A 22,633-nucleotide genomic window follows, 5' to 3' on the forward strand; every position below is an offset into this window, starting at 1 on the left:
ATTTTGCACCATCAGATGACCCATTTTATTTAAATTTTCCAATTCCTTTATATCCTAGACCCAACCATTCTTATTGTTCTTCTTGCTTCTCTATCTACTTAATTGTCTAGTTCTTCTTTCGCTTTGAGCCCTCAAGTGGAAGTGTTCTCTGGAATCTTTTCCTTGGGCTCTTGATCTCCTCAGTATTCTAATTATTAAATGAGTGATAATATTTATTTTCAAGTTTTCTTCTGCCATCTCTATGCCAATGCCTCTTCAAATGCATGTTAGTTCTAGGCTTCTCCCTTGTGATTCAACACTTTTTCCAAAGTGTCTGCTCAAAATCATCTTGTTGGTATCTCATTAGTGTCTCAAACTGAATTGGATAAAATCTGAATTTTTTATGCCCCAAGTTTGTTCATCTTCTCTTACTCTGTGCTTAAAGCTGTTACTCCTATGGGCATCAACCTGAAAACCAACGATCCATATACTCCATTCCTTACCACCGCCATTCTATTAGTCACTGATGTGCTCTGTCCCTTGTCCTTCCCTGTCTCTTGAATCCTTCCTCTGCTCTGCATCCTTACCAGTTTCTCACTCACATTCTCCACCTGGGACTAGGGAAAGCCTCCTGTCAGTCTCCTTGCCCCCAGATCTCATCCAGCTGAATGGATTCTTCACACTGCAGCCAAACTGACCTTTTCAGAAACAACAGTCTAAACTTTTCACCCTCTGACTTAAACCCCTTCAAAGGCGCCCCATTGTCCATAGGTCCAAACACTTCAAGATGACTCGACCCTTCTATAAATTGATCCCTTCTGGATCTTATCCCTTACCTTTTCTATCTCTGACTTCATGATTAGCAGTGCGGGTTTCTTGCACATACCTATTCTTTCTTGTGTTGATGGTTTTGCTTAAGAAAAGTGAAGCAAATTCTAGCTAACTCTCCCACATTCTTGAAGTCTGATCTCAGGGCCTACGTCTTCCAGAAAGTCTCCCTTTTCCTGCCCAGCCAGGATTAGGAGCTCACAGAATGCTTTATTGATATCTGTGACACTAAATTGTGTGAAGCAGCATCACGTGAAAAATCATATTGTACATACTGCATGAGTGAAAAATAACTTCTTTCAGTGTTAAATGATTGATATTTGGGGTTAATTTGTTACCCCTGCATACTTTTGCAAATCCAGAATAAACTATGGTTAGCTTGTTACAAGTGAACAATGAGGTTTAGAAAAGTTATGTTTCTACTCTGCTCACACCGACAAAATACAATTCTTTTGTCCTCTGCATATTCTGATATTCTCTGTGCTATTTTACTAGGAACTGTTCAAAGACAGCCAATTTGACTCTAGAAGGAAATGGAGAAAATTATGGGGAACTGCTTTTCCTAAGTATAGCAAACATTTGTAGAATAAATGAGTTTGCAGTTTATAATGTTTTCCACTCTAGCAAAGCTGGTGATGTTCCATCTGAGCTGAGAAACTACTGGAGCTTGAATTATCCCTACAGACCTTGCCTGTTTTTTATGCAGACTAGTCCGCAGAGGACAGGGTTTACACATTGAAATGCAATGAAGTCAAATTGGAGACCCATCAAACACCACTGCACTTTTCGGGCTGGAGCATCGTGCCCTGTGCATGTTCAGGAGCTCCAGTGCATCTGGGGAATGGCATCAAGGAAATGGCCCTTGCAATGCATATTCAGGGTTTAGGGGATGGATATGAAATAGCTGGGCTCTGTGTCTCAAAGCTGAGGGAGAGAGACCAGCAGGATGCTGAAGCTCAGTTTCTGGGATGCTACTTCCAGATGAAAAGACTGCCAAATATCTCCTGAGGACGAGGGATAAATATAACACATCACATCAGATGCTCCGTCCTTCAACATACGGGAGGGATCTGGATTTGGCTCCATTCCACTGTGAACACTTTTGATTATTGCCATATTTTGTCTCTTGATTAAGGCATATTCATTGCTCTGGGGCTTCTAGAATTTAAACTCCTACCCTATTTTTAGTGAATCCCCCAGCATATGGTGCTGGTGAAAGGCAGAATCTGTTACCTTAAAAGCCAAGTCCAGGTACATTTTCTTCTCGTCTTCTTGCATCTTTGGACCTGGCTCATGTCCTACTCTCAGCTAATCAAATACACTGAATAATAATTCTGAATTGGGAAGAAGAAAATAAGGAGGCAGGGCCTCAGTGAATGCTGTGTGGGATCTGTGGTAGTAGGGGCAGTGATATCCATATACTAAAGTAGCAGGTCCCAAGATGCCCATAGAAGGGGTGTAGGCAGGACGTCCTGCATTCATGAGTAGTAGTAGTAATGCCTGCCAAACTCATGCTGGGAATGATTTGGGTAGGATCCTGGTTGCTGGTTGCCTTGACTTCCTCGATGTGGGCCTCTTTCTATCTGTCTTGTTCTCCAAACTTCCTTAGAGTTCTATAATTCCTCAACAACATAAATTCATTTTCTTCTCATATGAGTCAGAGAAAGTTTCTTTGTTGCTATTAAAATCCTTGGCTGATAAAGTTCCTTATGCTCATAGCAAGATAAGGAATATTACTAAAACAATTATTATAAAAACTGTCTTCGTGGAATCTGTTCATAAAATAGATGAAGAAAAATGGTCTTGGCATTCAAAATCAATGTACCCTGTAACATGCTAAGATTGTACTTTCTCTTGGTTTAATTTGTCACCTTAGATCATTGTTTATCAATCAAGGACAATGTTCTCCCCTAGAGACACTATACTAAGACTGAAAGCATGTTGGATTATCACAGTTTGGGGCATGGATGCCACTATCAGTCTTAGTCGGAGGAGGCCAGGGATGCTGCTCAGTATCTTGAGTGCTTAGACAAGCCATGACTGCAATGACTTCTCTGCCCACACCATCAGCAATGCCAAGGTTGAGGCACCCTCCCTAAGATATTTGAGGCTGAATGGACCGGAGGATCAACTGGTCCCACGAATATTTAGAGGCTCTTATAACTAACAGAGAAGACACTCAAACAACTTTCCATGTTGTTCTCCAACCAATAGATAGTTACTGCCGCTATATACCAAGTATCACACTAAGACAGAGTGGTTAAAAAAAAAGTGTGTAACCTTTCAGTTTTCACATAGTGAAGAAACTCAACAGATAAAATAACTAATTCGCCCATATTTATAAACTGTCATAAAGACATCAAAGGGCAGAATCTCAGCTAAGCAATGGAAATTAGAAAGAGGAAATTAACAGGGACCCTGCAACTTCTCTGAGAAAATAACATTTAAACCAAAATTAGGAGAATAATATTCTAAAAAAAAAAAGCATGATTGAAGTTTTCAGAAAGAAAGGATCTTGGTGACTAAAGAATATAAAGGAAGCCAGTATGATTTTTGAATGGAGCTGAGGGAAGAGTAGCAGCAGGCTGAACCATCATTCTTGACATTCTTTCCTCTACCCACCCTGAAGATTCCTGAGCTATCATTACATGGAGTGCTTTTCTACTCCACTCATTTAAAAAATCATAGGTTATTTCACCGTGAGTAGATGTCCCAATTGGCAGTTTTATTTTCTGACTACTGAAAAATAGCCAATTAATTAATTGTATAATAATAGATATAATTTAATTAATGAATAAAAGTCTTTAAAAAAAATGTATGCACTGTCAGGGAAAAGTTTAAAATCCTCCAACCCGATCTAACCACTGCATATTTTTGGCAAGATGAAATGGTCACACAGGTACATATGACTCATCCAAGGATACACAGCTTAGAGAACCAAGGGTAGGATCTGGATCCCTGTGGGCCTACCTTGATGCTCTTTCCAACAAACCACCAGTTTAGATGTAATATAATTGCATTTCATAAAGAATGTAAGATCATTAAAGAAAACAATCTGTTATTTCTCTTTTTAACCAAAACCTTTTGTATTCTTCACTCACTCGACTGTGACACCTTTGCCAGCAGAGGTCAACATTCAATTCAAGAATTACCCTTTTCCTGTGCATCATGAATAGCTGTTGCCATTAGATCAGGGGCCCAGCTTCACCATTGCTATATGCTTGGTTCAAATGACTGCCTGCAGGGTTTTGGTGAATGAACTATTCAATGGGTAATCATTAATTTCCTTTCTGTAACCCATGCATGGAGTCCTATGCCAGTGCTCAAACTGCTTTTTATTTACCTTACAAAAAAAAGATTGTCCCACCCTGATGCCTCTGACCTGAATTTGTAACTACTATTAACTAATAACATGTGATCTTTTTTTTTTTTTTCCTATTCTTGGTGAACACAAGATAACTTCAAGTTCCAGGGAGACCAGTGGGGTCAGGAACTAATAGCTGAAATCTCTAGCTAGCCATACCCATCTGCTACTAGACAACCAGGCCTCAACCTGGGCACCCCCAGAGCTAACCTCACTGAATTCTGGGACAGACTGGTTACAGGAAAAGAAAGTCCTCTGGCTGAGCTGAGATCAAATCCTAAGTTTCTCATTTACAACTGATGAGCTCTTAAAACCTTTCCTCAATACTTAAAGCTTCTGCTTCCCCACTTATAATGGAAATATGATAAAATCCAAAATGATATTAATTTTATTGAGGCTTTACTATATGCCTAATACTTCTCTGTGAAATTAAAATAATTTTAATTGACACAAGATATTAACATCTCGATTATAAACGACAGAAAAATAAGTTTTTTAGGAGACATGCTTAAGTTCACAAACTGGAAAATAGCAAACTGATTATATTCCAAAGCTTTGTTCTTCAACCTGCATAAATTCTATAAAGATGTAGTCCAGCTATTTCATTCATTTTTCCCCTGAAAAAGGAGTAAATGTTGAATTTATCCCAGAGAGATGAAAATGGCAAGGCTATTTTGTAACCCCCTGGATGTGAGCCTCTGCCTTGTTCTCCATCACAATGAAATTTCATGGAAATCATGCTGCCTCAAGAGAATAATCCACTTTAATTTAATTTCTAAAACTTATTTGCTTCTTAAGCTTTCTATGTTTCTCATTCCTACTCATTTTGATTAATCAAAATCCATATGAATTTGCACAGAAACATATGTATTCTAGAGATTTTTGAATAGGCCTGAAAATCTGCAGCCCTCTCCCTGGCTGTGAAATGAGGGTTCTGATTTGAACATGGGGCCCTGTTATCCTTATCTTCTTCTAGGATTTGCTTCCTTTGCAGTCGATCACTACCCAGTGATCTGACATGTTGAAGCTGCTCCCAAGGGCTCTGAAGTCCAGCCCCTTCTGTCCCTACTTATCATCTCCCCTCTTCCACAAGAACTCTAGAAGCCTTTCCTGTCTCCTGTTTTTCTCCTTCTTACCATTTTCTATCCTGCAGCCATCTAGGGTGCTGCTTCCCCAATCAGACATGATCATGCCATTCTCCTACACACACCATTCAATGGTTTCTTACTGCTCCAAAGTCAGCTTGAAACATGTTATGTGCAAATAATAGAAATTGATAGAAGATAATAGCATCTCAATTACAAAAGTAAATTTTTGCAGCTATTTGTAGATTCTGTTTGTTCTCCAGTGTTATTTCTACCTCCTGTCTCCTCTCTGGTTCCCACACCTTCCCTCACTGCCCGACCTTTACCCAGACTCAGACCTATAATCACATTCTACCAGCAGTCAGACAGAACGTACAGAAATATGCACACTTTTGCTGCTCTCTCAACTTGTTGCAATGGAGGGAAGCAGTTACTCTTTGAGAGCATGTTCATTCCTGCTCCCTTCCTACTGACAGTATCACATAGCTCACTTCTTCTTCCTAACACGTGACTCCACAAACATTGTTTACATACAAAACTTTCTCTTTGTTATTTATAATTCTGTGTTACTCCAGACTCTGATTTGTAGAAACCCAACACAAAGAGTGGTATAACAATACTTAAGATATTTTATTAGGATTTCTGCTTATCCCTGACCTTCTTTTTTGATGGGTGTGCTTTTTTAGAGTGATTTTCCTCAATAGGACCTTGCACCCAACCCCCACGCCACCCTCACCAGCCCTGCGCCATTGAAGATTGATCCAAAGTGAGCATATACCTAGGGAGCCAAGCAAAACTTCCCCAGGAAGTTGGATTCAGAAGCAAATAGAAAAAGTGCCTCCTTCTATTTGGCTGAATCTAAACATAAAATGTCTAGTGTAATGGGTTGGCTATGCTTGCTGTTATGTGTACCAGCATCAGAGAAAGACAAAGAGAGAAAAGAAGGAATTAGAACATTGATGGGGAGAAAGACAATTTTTAAAATAGTAACATTAATAAAAGTCAAAAGGGATGGATATCTCCTTCTAGTCCCTCTTTCCTGTTTTTTGGTGCCTAGAAGGATTTTTGTACTTGAGTACTATAAAAAAGTGATGTTTCCCTTTTTTTATCTGCTTACTTTGTTCAAAATTATTTGTTACATTAAAATAAGAGCTCATCTTGCCTGTTTGCTTACCATGTGACACACAATATACATGTGCATGTATATATAAATGTGCAATATACATGTGTTTATGCATGTATACACATACATAGAGAGAATTCGTGTAATTATCATCATAATTCTAGATATTTGTGTTAGAATCCCCATTTTATGTATAAAAACCTTAGAGTCATAAAAGTCATATTACATGTCCAAGACTGGAATATAAAATTAATGTTTTTGACTCCTAAATGTGTATTTTCCCCATATTTCTATGTTTCTCATTCCTACTCATTTGGATCCAATATCAATCAATTGTTCATTCATTCATTCTTCTATTCACTCTTTCACTTAGAAAATACATATTATTTTTCTTCTCTTTAGTAGATGTTATGCAGGAAATTTTCTCAAAAACTGTTTTTGACAATTTGATAGTACTGTTGGGAGAAAATTCTCCATGCATCTTTTACAGATCCAGATTGCTTTTTCAAGGATGTTTGCATTGCAAACAACCTTGGAAGGCAGTATCTCCCTCCAGAGCAAAGGAAAGATTTGTTTTCTTGCCAATATAATAAACATAGCATCTTCCCTGTGGAGTACATGATTGGCATGTTTGCTAGCAGTCTCCTGGGAAAGATCAGGATTTTCTAATCTCAGTGTGTCCCAGCTGTGATGCAGGTTCTTTGAGTATGTGGCACCTTCCTGGCCACGACCCCTCACTCTATGGAACTTGGGAACAAGGAACACCAAAGTGAGCACAGTGTCCATGCTGCTTGCTGTCCTCTGAGTGATAATATCCTCTACCTTTAACCCAACAGTCTCCTGTCTTCTGTCAGCATTAAGGTTAACACGGTAGCTTGTAAAAGGAAAACTATCAGAAATTTTACAGTTCTTGACATAACAACTATAGGCTAATAAATAAGGACAACATAATTTGATTCACCAGTGTTTACAAAAACTTATGAAGTGCTGAAGCCAATATTTGAACCTAGATCTATCTGACTCCCAAGCTAGCAAAGTAAAAAGAAATTAAAAAAGAGAATTAGAATTAACCAGAGAGACAGACTCAATCAGCCAGCTGTGTACTGCATACAGTAGGTGCATGATGAGAGCTTTTGAAACAACTGGGATTGTAAAGTAGCTCAGAGCCTGGAAAGAAATTAGCAAGTCACATAGAGGAGACAGATGATCTTAGAGGTTAAGAGACTTTGGAGTCAAACAGCCCTAGGTTCAAATCTGACACTCTTCATGAGACTGAACAATTTATTCAATGTGTTTGAGCAGTGATTTCCTTATCTCTAAGGCAAGAATAATAGATCCTATCTCACATGAGTGTCCTGATAGTTAAACAAGGTGATGTATGAAGCATTCAGCATAAAGCTGCACACATAGAAACTACTCATTAAATGATAGCTATTAAGATGCCTAATAAGTCCTCAATAAAGATTGGATGAGTGATGATTGATTTCTTCACATCAATTTGCCAGCACCCTATCAGATCATTTACTGAGTATGCCTCCGGTAGTCAGCTAGGTAACTGGTTTTATAAAAGCTGATCACTGCCTGAAACATTGCAGCTTTAAGAATTAAAGGGGCCTCTGATCTTAAGTGTGGTGGATACTAATGGTTCCTTTCTTGTAACAAAAATATCTCCAGGCTGCAATTTTGAGATAGCATTGAGGCTGAGCACTCACTTTGTGCCTTTCTACAAATGGTATGAGAAATTACAAGGCTGGCTTTTTTTTTTTTTCCTGGTTATCCATTTGTCTCTTTCCCATCTTGCTAGTGGAACAAGCACTTCTGTTGCCAAGCAACAGTGCAGTGGAGGAGTGATGGTGCATGTGTAATATGGCACTTTGGGAGTGAGGGGCTTAGTTCTAGAGTTGGCCCAGGGCACTGAAAAGGGACACTGAAGAGTTCACTCTTCCTCAACAGCTGGACAGTCTGCCATTAATGCAAATCCTGCAGTAATTAAAAGGGCTGCTTCCACCGAACAATCCGATCACCAGCTTCCTGTGAACTGTGGAAAATCCTAAGGACTACTGGGCATGGAAGCTCTTGAGAGCTTCTGCTTGCCTTTGGAGTACCTTGCTCTGAACATACACCATGCCATGAATGCAGAAATGCCTCTTGGCAAATAACCAGAGCTCAAGACAGACTCTGTCAAGGGCAGGAAATCTCATTCCCCAAAATGAGTCCATTCTAAGGAAAAAAAAATAGAATATTTCTGTTACTCACATAAGATCATCTTGAAAAAGAGATTGGGAAATGTAAGAAGAAAATGCAATTAGGCAATGACAGTTTTCTGTTTAATATTAGTAAAGCAAACAAATGAAGGTTGGGATTCCTCTGCTACTTTAGTAACTGAGACGTCCCTGATTAAGCGCAGTCAGATGTCACTAATTTGGAATAATATGGTCAATCCAGAGAAAGTGCTTTGATTTCTAAAGGCTTACATAATTGTTATCAGGAACACCCAGATAATCTCCATATAGTAAGGCCAACTGTGCCATATAATGGAACAAAACAGCAGGAGTAAAATCCATCATATTAACCGCCCTAGGGATTAGATAGGGTATGTTACACCATAATCAGGAAATCTTGGAGGATATCTTAGTATTTGCCTAAAGACCTGTCAAGGTAAAGTTACAAGACTGATACTGTAGAAAGATTCTTTTGAAGGAGAAAATAATAACTACTGAAAATCTAGAATTAGCCAGGAGCTGTAGTGCACACCTGTAATACCAGCAGCTTGGGAGGCTGAGACAGGAGGATTGGGAGTTCAAAGCCAACCTCAGCAAAAGTGAGGTGCTAAGCAACTCAGTGAGACCCTGTCTCTAAATAAAATACAAAATAGGAGGGGATGTGGCTCAGTAGTTAAGTGCCTGAGTTCAATCCCTAGGACCAAAAAAAAAAAGAAAAAAAAAGAAAAGAAAGAAAGAAAATCCAAAGTTAATCTATCAATACCTAAAGTCACCTAAAGGCCAATTTGCTCTTTTCCATTTTAATTGGAAGACTAAGTATTTCAAGATAAGTGTAAAGAAAACTTTCAGGAGTGCTGAAAATATTCTAGATGTTGACATGGGTGTTGGTTGCATGTTTTTCAAAACTTGTTGAATTACATGTTTAATAACTGATCAGTTTACTATATAAAAATTATAATTCGATAGAGAAAACTTGATCTTAGAGCCAAGATCTAATATGGAAGATACGTAGTAAGTGCAAAAGTACCTCTGACTCCTAGAAGATAGAGAGATGGTTCCCAAGCCAGGGACCCAGGGGAAGCAACCAAAGAAGCTAATGCTCCTTGCCTTTTGGGTTTTCAAAGGTGGTGTAGAATTTCAACATCTGTTTTGAGGAATGCAGAATTTCCGCTTCAATTGAATACAAACTATGTATTTTTAAATCCTGTTTTACTTATCCAATATTTCTTGACATACCTCTTTTATTTTATTTATTTTTAGAAATATAAAACTCACATATTTACTAGTACATATAGCCAAAGAAGAAAAAACATTGAACATTATAACATAATTTGGATTGAATGAAATTAAAATATCTCACATCAAATTTTATGGGAATGCTTCTATTTTTTTGGATAATCTTCAATTTTTATTTTTTTTATTTTTTGACAGTGGAATGCATTACAATTCTTATTACACTTATATAACACAATTTTTCATATCTCTGGTTGATTATAAAGTATGTTGACACCAATTAGTGTCTTCATTCATGTACTTTGGATAATGATGTCTATCACATTCCACCATCCTTACTAATCCCCTGCCCCCTCCCTTCCCCTCCCACCCCTGTGCCCTATCTAGAATTCATCTATTCCTCCCATGCTTCCCCTCCCTACCCCACTTTGAGTCACCTCCTTATATCAGAGAAAACATTTGGCATTTGTTTTTTGGGGATTGGCTAACTTCACTTAGCATTATCTTTTCCAGCACCATCCATTTACCTGAAAGTGTCAAGATTTTATTCTTTTATTGATGAGTAAAATTTCATTGTGTGTATATGCCACATTTATTTTTATTAATTCATCCACTGAGGGGTATCTAGGTTGGCTCCACAGGTTAGCTATTGTGAATTGTGTAATTATAAACATTGATGTGGCTGTGTCCTTGTAGTATGTTGTTTTAAAACCTTTTGGGTATAGTCTGAGGAGTGGGATAGCTGAGTCAAATGGTGGTTCCATTCCCAGATTTCCAAGGAATCTCTATACTGCTCTCCTTTGCAGTCCCACCAGCAACGTATGAGTGTACCTTTTTCCCCACATCCTCGCCAACACTTATTGTTGTTTGTCTTCATAACAGCTGTCACTCTGACTAGAGTGAGATGATATCTTAGAGTAGTTTTGATTTGCATTTTTCTGATTGCTAGAGATGATGAACATTTTTTCATATATTTGTTGATTGACTGTGTATTCTCTTCTGAGAAGTGTCTGTTCAGATCTTGGCCCATTTGTTGATTGGGCTATTTGTTTTTTTGGTGCTTAGATTTTTGAGTTCTTTATATACCCTAGAGATTAGTGCTCTATCTGATGTGTGAGGGGTAAAAATTTACTCCCAAGATGTAGACTCTCTGTTCATCTCAAAGATTGTTTCTTTTTCTGAGAAGAAACTTTTTAGTTTGATTCCATCCCATTTATTGATTCTTGGTTTTAATTCTTGTGCTATAGGAGTCTTATTAAGGAAGTTGGGGCCTAATTCCACATGCTGAAGATTAGGGCCTACTTTTTCTTCTGTTAGATGAAGAGTCTCTGGTCCTTGATTCTCTTTGAGTTGAGTTTTGTGAATGGTGAGAGATAGGGGTTTAGTTTCATTTTGTTGCATATGGATTTCCAGTATTCCCAGCACCATTTGTTGAAGATGATACCTCTTTTATAAAAGTGCCTCTCTTGTGTTTCAAATAAACTCCTAGGATAGGATAGGAGTTATGGGAAGGACAAGAGGTGACCCTCAATGCTTTGTTCACTACTCCATTCACCAAATGTCTGGCTTAGAGTCTCAAATCTACAATGATATGAATATGAACAGAATCCAGGAACATTCCAGTAAGAAATCCCTCTTACAGAATTGAATGGAACAGGGTTGTTTAACATCAATACTGACAATATTCTGTCCACAAAAACATCTCTAATGTGGAAATGTATATTTCTGTTCCATGAGAGATTTCAAATAGGCCAAAATAATTAGCCTCTCCCCGTCAGCAGATAATTTATTTTATGTCATTTTATTAATTTTTTAGACATACATGATAGTAGAGTGTATTTGAACATATGATACATACATGGAGTATGATTTATTCTCATTATGATCTCATTCGTATGGTTGAACATGATATGGAGTTTTACTGGTTGCATATTCATATGTAAGCATAAGATAGTTATGTTCTATCAATTAGCTCTTTTAAGAAGGTAAAAGTCCCTGTGTCCCTCTAATTAGTTGAGATGACATATAGATCTCAGGAACTGACCCCATCTCATAAGCAGGATGTTAATTACAATAAAGGTTTAGTAGAAGTAAAGAAAACACAAGGATGATAAATCTTGTTGACAGAAATCTTAGTATCATTGCTTATTTTAAAAGAACCAACATTGAGTTTTGTTCTCTCTCCTCATCACTTCCTATTCCCCCATGGTTGGGTCCCTGGTCACTGTGTTAATGTTTTCTTCAGTAGTTCAGTTTTGCTACAGAACCACAGACATAGGAAACACATGGTGAATGCCAATATATGACGGTAAATTTCAAGTATCTTTTATGTTCCCCCAGGTCCACCAACCATGTTGTCACAAATGGCAGAATTTCGTCTTTGTTTGACTGAGTTGTATTCTGGTTTTATGTTACAGCCGCACAAAGACAAGCACAGAAAGACAAATTCTGCATAATTTTACTTGTGAGGAACTTAAAAAGTCAATCTCACAGAAGTACAGAGTAGAATAATAATTTCCAGAGGCTGGGAGTGTAAGGGTGTGGGGTGAAGGGAGGCTGGTGAGAGAGTCCAAAGCTGCAGTGCTTAGCAGGAGAAAGTTCTGCTGCTCCATTGCACAGTAGGGGGACCCCAGTCAATAACAAAGTATTGCATATTTCAAAAGAGCTAGAAGAGAGGATGCTAAATGGTTCACCTCAAAGAAACACAAATATTTGAGTTGATAAATCTGCTGTTTACCTTGATTTGATCATTACACAAAGTATAGATATGTTGAAAACTTCACATTGCACCTCATAGATTTGTACAATTATTATGTCAAGTAAAATAAATAAATAAAAATCTAATTAATATTTTTACAGATTACATGGCTTATTGATAATATTTTGGGTATATGGGTATAAATAAAATACATCAGTAAAAATTTTTTTAGAAAGAAAATATATATGAGAGTGAAAACTATATTCCCAGGCCAATGTAAAAAAAAGTAAGTAAAACAAACTAGCAGAAAACCCCACAACGGGATTGTTTTAAAGCTAAGAGTAACTCTGTACCCTTCATATGGCATTTATCTTCAAAATAGTTTTAAGGCTGAAACTGTTAGAATACCTGATTTGATCTTACTTTTCCTTTGTCCCTATTTTTTTTCCCAGCAACTTGTCCCTGAGGAACTTAAGAGGAATGGGGAAGAGACAAGTAGTAACTTGCAGGATATAAATCTTTTCTTCAGTGCAAATACTAATATTCTGAAAAAAAAAATGCACTACATAAAATTGAGATGATTAAAGGAGCTATTGCATGAAGAATGTGATTTAACTCTCTTGGTCATCTTAGTTCAGAAATGAGGAATGCACCACTGTATGCCTGAAAGTATGTGACACCTGTATTTTGACAGTGCTGTATGGTGATTCTGCCCCCAATAGTACCTGTGTGTGTTACACTGGATAAATTATTTAGCTTCTCTGAGCTTCAGTATCCTCATCTTTAAATAAAGAATAAGAGTTTCTACTTCATAAAGACTAGTGAGGATTAAATGCATATGAAGACTTCTGGAATTGCTGTGTTCTTTCTACTAAGAGACAGGAAATTGCTGCCATATAAGTTGTGGGGGTAATGCACAGGTGTATTAGTTTACGTCTCCCTACACAGGTGACCGTCATGGTGAACTGATTCAATTCCTCCAGGGACCCTCTGAGATGCCACATCAGAACAGCCTCACCCCAGAGGGGAAAGACTAGAACATGGATCATCTGACTCCCACTCCCCATTAGTTTACAGTTGCTCCTCAGTGTCCCTGGGGCAATGCAATTCTGAGTTGTGCTGACTTGCCCACAGAAGAAAACCACTGTGGAGGGAGAGAGAAAAATAGATGCTGGAAGTGGGAAGCTAAGCACATGCTGGAAACTCTCAGTGAGTAGACTCAGGTGGCCACGGCCATAGTGGCAAAGGGGCCCCGGGACCCTTATTCTAGGTGGAATCTCAAAACAGCTAGGGGAGAATACAAGCTCTATATTTTACTAAGTAGGAGTCATTCATTCACTAAAGGGATTTTAATTAAGCACCTGCTACAGAGTGTTTTGACTATTTAAATCATTATTAGTTTGCAAAAAAAAAAAAAAGAGAGAGAGAGATGATTCTATACTAGGATAGGTGTCACATATACAGTACTTTTAGTGACCAGAAGGACAAAAATAAGTAAAGCTGTTTGGTCAGAGAAATGATAGGAAATCATTCTATAGTTTAGTTTACATGTTTGAGTCAGGATCCAAATAAAGTCCATTAACATACCATTTGTAATTTGTAGGCTTCCATTTCCATCTCAACCATTTTGTTTTGTAAATTAAATAATTTCTTAATTGAGGAAACACATTGCTTCAATTGTAAAATTCTGTACAACCTGATCTTCATGATTTATTTCCATGGTTCCTATAGTTTCTGTTAAAGAGTGTTCAGATATACAGTCTTTTTTTGGGAGGGGGATGGCGGTAAGCCTTCAATTTCCTGAAGAATCTATCTGAACAACATAGTGGTCTCTTCTACCAACACTTTTAATTTATTATTTTACAGTAGAATGCATTTTGGCATATTGTACACAAATGGAGCATAACTTCTCATTCCTCTGGCTGAACATGGTGCAGAGTCACTCCAGTAGTGTAATTGTACATGTATGTAGGGTAATAATGTCTATCTTATTCAACCCACCTTGCCATTCTCACAACCACAGGTCTCCTCTCACTCCCTTCTACACGAACCAAAATTTCTTCATTCTTTCCTATCCCCCTGACCCACTATAGATCAATATTCACTTATCAGAGAAAAGAGGTGTGGATAAACAGTTCTGTTTTCACTTAACATTATATTCTTTAGTTCCACCCATTTACCTACAAATGCCGTACTTTCATTCTTCTTTAAGGCTGGGTAATATTCCATGGTATATAAGTACCACATTTTCTTTATCCATTCATCTTGAAGGCCATCTAGGTTGGTTCCATAGTTTAGCTATTGTGAATTGAGCTTCTATAAACATTGATGTGGCTGCATCACTGTAGTATGCTCTTTTTAAGTAGTTTGGGTACAGACTGAGGAGTGGGATAGCTGGTTCAAATGGTGGGTTCATTCCAACTTTTCTGAGGGTATCTCCATACTGCTTTCCAGAGTGGTTGCATCAATTTGCAGTCCCACCAGAAATGTATGAGTGTACCTTTCCCCCACCCCACATACTCGCCAACATTTATTTTTGCTTGTATTCTTGATAATTGCCATTCTGACTGGAGTGAGATGAAATCTTAGAGTAGTTTTGATCCACATTTCTCTAATTGCTAAAGATATTCAATTTTTTTCATATGTTTGCTGATCAATTATATTTCTTCTTCTCTGTGGAGGGTCTGTTCAGTTCCTCCCATTTATTGATTGGCTTATTTGATTTTTTTAGTGTTAAGTTTTTTGAGTTCTATATATACCCTGGAGAATGGTGCTCTATCTGAAGTGTGTGTGGTAAAGGCTCTCTCATCACATTATTGCTTGTTTCCTTTGCTGAGAAGAAGCTCTTTAGTTTGAATCCATCCCAATTATTGATTTTTTTATTTTACTTCTTGCTCTTTAGAAATCTTGCTCAAGAAGTCAGGTCCTAAGCCATCATGATGAAGATTTGGACCTACTTTTATTTCTTGAGGTGCAAGGTTTCTGGACTAATTCTAGGCTTTTGAAACACTTTGAGTTTTATGCAGGGTAAGAGATAGGAGTTTATTTTCAATTTTGCTGCAAATGGATTTCCAGGTCTCTGAGCACCATTTGTTGAAGAGGTTTTTCTTGACTCCAATGTATATTTTTGGCGCCTTTGTCTAGTAAGTGATAACTGTATTTATGTGGGTTTGTCTCTGTGTCTTCTATTCTGTACAACTGTACATGTCTGTACATGTCTATTTTATTGCCAATACCATTCTGATTTTGTTACTATGGCTTTGTTATATAGTTTAAGGTCTGGTCTTATGATATCTCCTGCTTCACTCTTCTTGCTAAGGATTGCTTTGGCTATTTTGGATCTCTTATTTTTCCAAATGAATTGCATGATTGCCTTTTTTATTTCTATGTCTATTGGAATTTTAATTGAAATCACATTGAATCTGTGTAGTACTTTGGATAGTATGGCCATTTTGATAATATTAATTTTGCCTATCCAAAAGCATGGGAGATCTTTCCATTGTCTAAAGTCTTCTACAATTTCTTTAGTGTTCTGTAGCTTTCATTGTAGAGATCTTTCACCTCTTTTGTTAAGTTGATTCCCAAGTATTTTATTTTATTTTATTGATGCTATTATGAATGGGGTAGTTTCCCTAATTTCTCTTTCAGAGATTCATCACTGATGTATTGAAAGGCATTTGACTTATGGGTGTTGATTTTATATCCTCCTACTCTGTTGAATTCATTAATTCATCCTAGGAGTTTTCTGGTGGAGGTTTTTAGATCCTCTTAGATTCGTGTCAACAGCAAATAATGATAGTTTGAGTTCTTCTATTCCATTTATATGCTGATTTTTTCTTCTTTTAATGAATGAACTCCATGAAATGAACTTTCCTCTTAGCACTGCCTTCATAGTGTCCCAGATATTTTGATAAGTTGTATCAGAGTTCTCCTGGACTTCTAAGAATTTTTCTATTTCCTTTCTGATGTCTCCTATTATCCATGAGTAATTCAATAACCCATTGCTTAGACTTCAAGTGTTGGACTTGCTTCTATTTTTAATTTTATCATTGGTTTCTAATTTCATTCCATTATGGTCTGATAGAATGCAGGGCAGTATCTCTATTTTTTTGTATTTGCTAAGACTTGCTTTGTGGCATAACATATAACCTATTTAGGGGAAGGATCCATGTGCTGCTGAGAAGAAAGTGTATTTGCTTGTTGATGAATGGAATATTGTATATATGTCTGTTGAGTCCCAATTTTTAATTGTATTATTGAGTTCTATAGTTCCTTTACTTAATTTTATTTTGGACCATTTATCCAGTGGTGACAGAAGTGTATTAAAACCACCCAGTATTATTGTGTTGTGGTCTATTTGGTTCTTGTATTTGAGTAGGGTTTGTTTGACATACATAGATGCCTCATTGTTTGGGGCATAGGTATTTATGATTGTTATGTCTTGTTGATGTATAAATCCCTTAAGCAGTATGAAATGTCCTTTGAAGTCCACTTTATCTGATATAAGGATGGAAACCTCTGCTTGTGCATGAGGTCCATGTGAGTGGTTTGTTTTTCTCACCCTCTCATCTTCAGCCTGTAGTGTCCTTTCCTATGAGATGAGTCTCATGTAGGCAACACATTGTTGCATCTTTTTTTTTTCTTAATCCAATCTGTCAGTCAATGTCTTTTAATTGATGAGTTTAGGCTATTCACATTCAAGGTTATTATTGAAATATGATTTGAATTCCTGGACATTTTGGGTTATTTTTGGTTTTTGACTTAACTTGGTTTCTCCTTTGATTGGTCTTTTCTTTAGTGTAGTTCCTTCCTTTGCTGATTTTCATTATTGTTTTTCATTTCCTCCTCCTGGAATATTTTGCTGAGAATTCTCTCTATTGCAGGCTTTCTCATTGTAATTTTTTTTTTTAACTTTTGTTTGTCATGAAAGGTTTCTGAAGCTTAATTTTGCTGAATATAAGATTCTTGGTTGGCATCCATTTTCTCTCAGAGCTTGGTATATGTTGTTCCATGATCTCCTGGCTTTGAGGGCTTAAGTTGAAAAATCTGTTGAGAAACAAATTGGTCTCCCCCTATATGTGATCTGATTCTTCTCTCTTGCAGCTTTTAAGATTTTATCCTTATTCTGTATCCTAGGGATTTTCATAATAATATGCCTTGGTGTAGATCTGTTGTAATTTTGTGCATTTGGTACCCTGTAAGTCTCTTGTATTTGATTTTCCAATTCATTCTTCATGTTTGGGAAATTTTCTCATATTATCTCCTTGAAGAGATTGTGCATTCCTTTGGTTTGAAACTCTGTGCCTTCCCCTATCCTAATAGCTTTTAGATTTGGTCTTTTGATGCTATCCCATAATTCTTGGATGTTCTACTCATGGTTTCTTACCGTCTTCACTGTGTGGTCAACTTTATTTTCCAGATTGCATACTTTGTCTTCATTATCTGACATTCTGTCTTCCAAGTGATCTAGTCTGTTGGTAATGCTTTTTATTGAATTTTTTATTAGGCTTATTGTTTCCCTCATTTCAAGGATTTTTTTTTTCAGAATCACTATCTCTTTCTTGAAGCAATCTTCTACTATACCTTAGGACAACAGACAGGGCCTAGAAGCAGCTGCATTTCAGAGCAGGCATCCCAAAGCCAGTGTAAGGCCCACCCTTTCAGCCCCATCTCTGGAAGAGGTTGCATCCATCTTGAGACATCCCCACTGCTATCTACAGTTACCTCTGCTATTGCTGCAGATGGATTTAGTTATTTTCTAAAGTTCTTTTCTCTATCTCTGTAGCAGAACTGTTTATCCACGTCCCTTATTATGTGATTCAGAAATACCTTACAATATAGAGAAGATGGTGTTGAATTTTATTAAATGACCTTTCCACTTTAATAATAGTAATATTTTGTTGTGTCCACTTATTTACCTGCTATCTACTTCCTGTATTTGCTCCATTATCTCTTTGTTGGTGTGATCAATGGTTGCCTGTATTTGCTCTCTTTTCTCTTTGTTGAAGTGATCCATTTTTGCCTGCATTTGCTCATTTAGGTTTTTCTTTAATTCACAGATTGTCTTAATACATTCTTAGTACATTCTGAACTCCTTCACTGACATTTCATCCAGTGCACTGTTCACGGGTTCTGTTATTATAGTGTCCTGGTTTGTTTGCAGCACTTTTCTACCGTGTTTTTTCATATTGTCTATGTGTCTTCCTCTCTTGCAGTGTGGATCTGAGGAATGACAGTTTCTACCCTATAATCTTGTAGTATCCATGTAGATTATCTGTACCTCACCTTGGGGTTGGGCTTTCAGACCCTGCCGGTGTCCCACAATAGATGCTACTGCAGACATAACTGGAGATATCAGTGGGGATGTCTCAAGATGGATGCAACCTCTTCCAGAGATGGGGCTAAAAGGGTAGGCCTTACACTGGCTTTGGGATGCCTGTTCTGAAGTGCAGCTGCTTCTAGGCACTGTCTGTTGTCCTAAGTTATAGCCACTGCATGGAGAGGGCTATGGCAATGGCTGCGGTGTTCCAAAAAGGAAGTGGGTTAGGCCTGGCTCCTAGGAGCTGGGGGGCTGCAGGCCTATGTCTTCCCTGGGCCTGGGGTCCCGTGGTCCTGGTCCATGGCCTGAGCTCCTGAGTGGTTCTGCTGGTTGGAGGAGTGAACCTAGGCCTACCCTTGGCCTGGGCTCCCACACAGGTCAGCCCATTTGCATTATTTTTGTGGAATATTTTTATTTTTATAGTTTTAGCACAACTTAATTAAATTTCTAGAATTTTTCTTACTTTTAGTAACTTCTTATACTAAGGATATTAACTTCTTTTTCTGTAGTGTAAGTTATAAAAAATTATAAAAAGTATCAGTTTGCTAATGTCTTTTTCTTTTATGTGTATTTCTCATGCGAAATTGTTCTTAAGTTAAATGTATCCATACTTTCTCTTATTATTTTTAATTTGTATTATAGACAGAAATGTTGTTTTTATTCTAAAGTTACAAGGAAATTCATTCATGTTTCAAGGTAGTACCTGAAAGCTTTTGTTTTTCTTCTTTTGACTTTATAAGTCTCTGATTCATTGGAATTTAAACTAAAATAGAGTGAAAAATTCATCTAATTGTGTATTTTCCATAGAGCATATTACAATATCCTATGTTAAAAACCCCTTTTCTCCACTAATTGGAAAAATACTTTTATTATATACAGAATTTCCATAAGCAATTATTTTTAGTCTGTATTTTTTTTGTTATTTTTTCATTAAGTCTGTTTAAAATTCTATTCAAGGACAAAAATCAAATAGTTGTAGCTATAATAACATCAAAATATGTTCAATACTTAGCAAGGCTAGTCTTAGTCATTTCATGTTTCTTTTTTTTTCCTCCGGGCTTTCAAGGTAATTTCTGACTATTTATTATTTTAGTAAAATATAAACATTTTTGCTCAAAACAGTTTTTAGGTTTTTTTGTTATGTCTTTTAGGTGTGAAATGATATATATCTTCTCTACACAGCTTTGTGACATCTTTTCTGGAGTGTACACCCAATATTTTATCTTCATTTATGTTATTTCAAAGGGGTGTTTTCTTTTCCATAATATTTTCCATTAGGTTATTGTTTGCATATGGCTATTGATTTTAGTATGTATGTTATAATATTAATTTATTAAGTTGTTTTTATTATAGTATTATTCTATTTTATTTGGAATACTTATATGTAATATAATCTGATCATCTGTGAATAAAGGCCTTTTTACCTCTTTCTCTGCAAATTCCGTGTCCTTCGCTTTCCTGTCTGACTGTATTGGTTCATATCTCTGTCACAATCCTAAGTGGTGCTGGAGGTAAATTGGTACCTTTTTCTTGTTCCCAACATTAGTAGGCAAGCCTCTAATGTTTCCACATGAAGGAAGATGTCAGCTTTGATGGATTTAGTTATTTTCCAAAGTTCTTTGCTCGATCTCTGTAGCAGAACTGTTTATCCACACCCCTTATTATGTGATTCAGAAATGCCTTACAATATAGAGAAGATGGTGTTGAATTTTATTAAATGATCTTTCCACTTCTATAATAATAATAATATTTTGCTGTTTCCACTTACACCCTTGTCCTGGAAACACAGAATTTCAAGACAATGATTCACTATAATATGAGATAATAGAAATAGATAAGTCCCAATGGTCCCTGAGTCTCTAACTTACCCTCGTTCACACCCAGGAGGTTTTGAGAATCATGCTGCCACACCTTTATACCAGAACATACTGTGGCTCCTGATGATGACAGCAATTATGCAAAGGCAGAGAGTGATTTGTTGCAGGAAAACTGGATCCGTTTTAAAACTTAATTTTAAATATCTACACATTTCCAAAGCAGCACTTTGTATCATGTGGATCAGGAAAAAAATGTATTTTTGGCACAGGAAAAAAAGTCTCAAGCAGCACATGATCCTGATTTTCATTTTCAAGACCTCTGCTCCAGCTAAGTATCTCAGAAATGAGTTGTTTTCTTCATGTCAATTTCTATTTCCCTTTTGAGTTTTTTACTTTTCCTTGTTCTATTGAAAATGAGATAGAAACAATGGGAAAAATTTTCTACATATTTTCATTTTCAGTCTGGGATTAGAATCAGATTAACTAAGAAATGAGTTCCTGAGGTTCAAACTCTGCCTCCTCCATTCTTTAAAAAGAATAACAACACTCATTGCTCCTTGTTATTCCTTTCTTTCTGTAATCAATAATAACACATAGGTGTAGGGGTCACATTTTACCATTGACAGAGGGCATTCAAATATACCCATTGCTTAAACCTTCCTATTATCTCTAAACAGGTGTTTTTCTTCTCCATTCCCAGCACAGGAAAAGGTTAAAGTAGAAATAGTTGGGCCATGCAGCTGGTTAGTTGCAGAGGTGAGTTTCAAAGATAGGTCTCTGTATTTTCTTTATTTTTCTTTTGTGCTCCTTCCTTCTCAGCAGCCAGAGATGCCTGGTAGTTTCTGTCCAAGTTTTCATACCTGATCAATGGTGGAGCCATCATTACAAAGAACATTTGCCTTTTCAGCATTCTCTTGTGTTTGGATAAACCCCTCCACTCCATGAGTTTGTCTGCAGACAAAGACCAGTTCTCAAATAAATCAGGAAAGGCCAAATCATCATTTTCATAGTCCTATTTTCATCAAAAACATGAGGGGATAAAGGGTGTATCACCCCATCAGAAGCAGTCTATGAATCTGCACCACTTAGTTCTGCAGTGATCTTTGATGTTGGAGAATTCATTCCAGCACAAGAGATAGTGCCCAGGGGAACAACCAGGTGAAGTATGGTGGCTACACTGTCCCTCGACATTGTGGCAATGGGACAGTGGTGCCCAATGTCTTATGACAGAAGTATGGTAAATAGCAACGCCAAGCCAAACTGGTCAACGTGGACTTATGAACCATGAAAACACATGCCTACACCATAGTCTAATGTGAGGCAGAGTTTGGGCTTGGTGCTCAACAAAGTTATTTAGGGACCCAGGTTCCTTCCATCTAATGATTCAGTCACTCCCTGCGTATTTCTAGGGCTGCCGTAACAAAGTCCCACAAACTGTGTGGCTTAAATGATAGAAATGCATTTCCTCCCTGATAGAATAAAAGTTCAAGATCAAGATGTTCATATTGGATTGATTACTTCCTTTTAAATTTTACATTTTTATTTGTTCTTTTTTAGATATACATGACAATAGAGTGTATTTTGACCTATCATATAAACATGGAGTAAAACTTCCTATTCTTGCAGTTGTGCATGTTATGGAGTTACCCTGGTTAGTGTTCATTTATGAACATAGGAAAGTTACGTCAGATTCATTCTACTGTCTTTCCTATTCCCATCCTCTCCCCTTTCCCTTTATGGCCCTTTGTCTACTCCAAAGAACTTCTATTTTTTCCTCTCCCTCCCTTACTATGTGTTAGCATCCACATATGTAAGAGAACATTTGGTCTTTGGTTTTTCACAATCTTTTCAATAAAATAGGATTGATTATTTCGGATGCCTGTCTCCTCAACTTGTAGAAGGCCTATTTCTTGTGCTTTTACATACTGTATTAGTTAGGGTTTTCGAGAGGAAGAAAATCAACAG

The sequence above is a fragment of the Marmota monax genome, unplaced genomic scaffold (assembly GCF_021218885.2).
Source record: "Marmota monax isolate L192 unplaced genomic scaffold, Marmota_monax_Labrador192_F-V1.1 WCK01_AAM20220418_F8-fsc00009, whole genome shotgun sequence".
In the NCBI taxonomy this organism is placed as follows: domain Eukaryota; kingdom Metazoa; phylum Chordata; class Mammalia; order Rodentia; family Sciuridae; genus Marmota; species Marmota monax.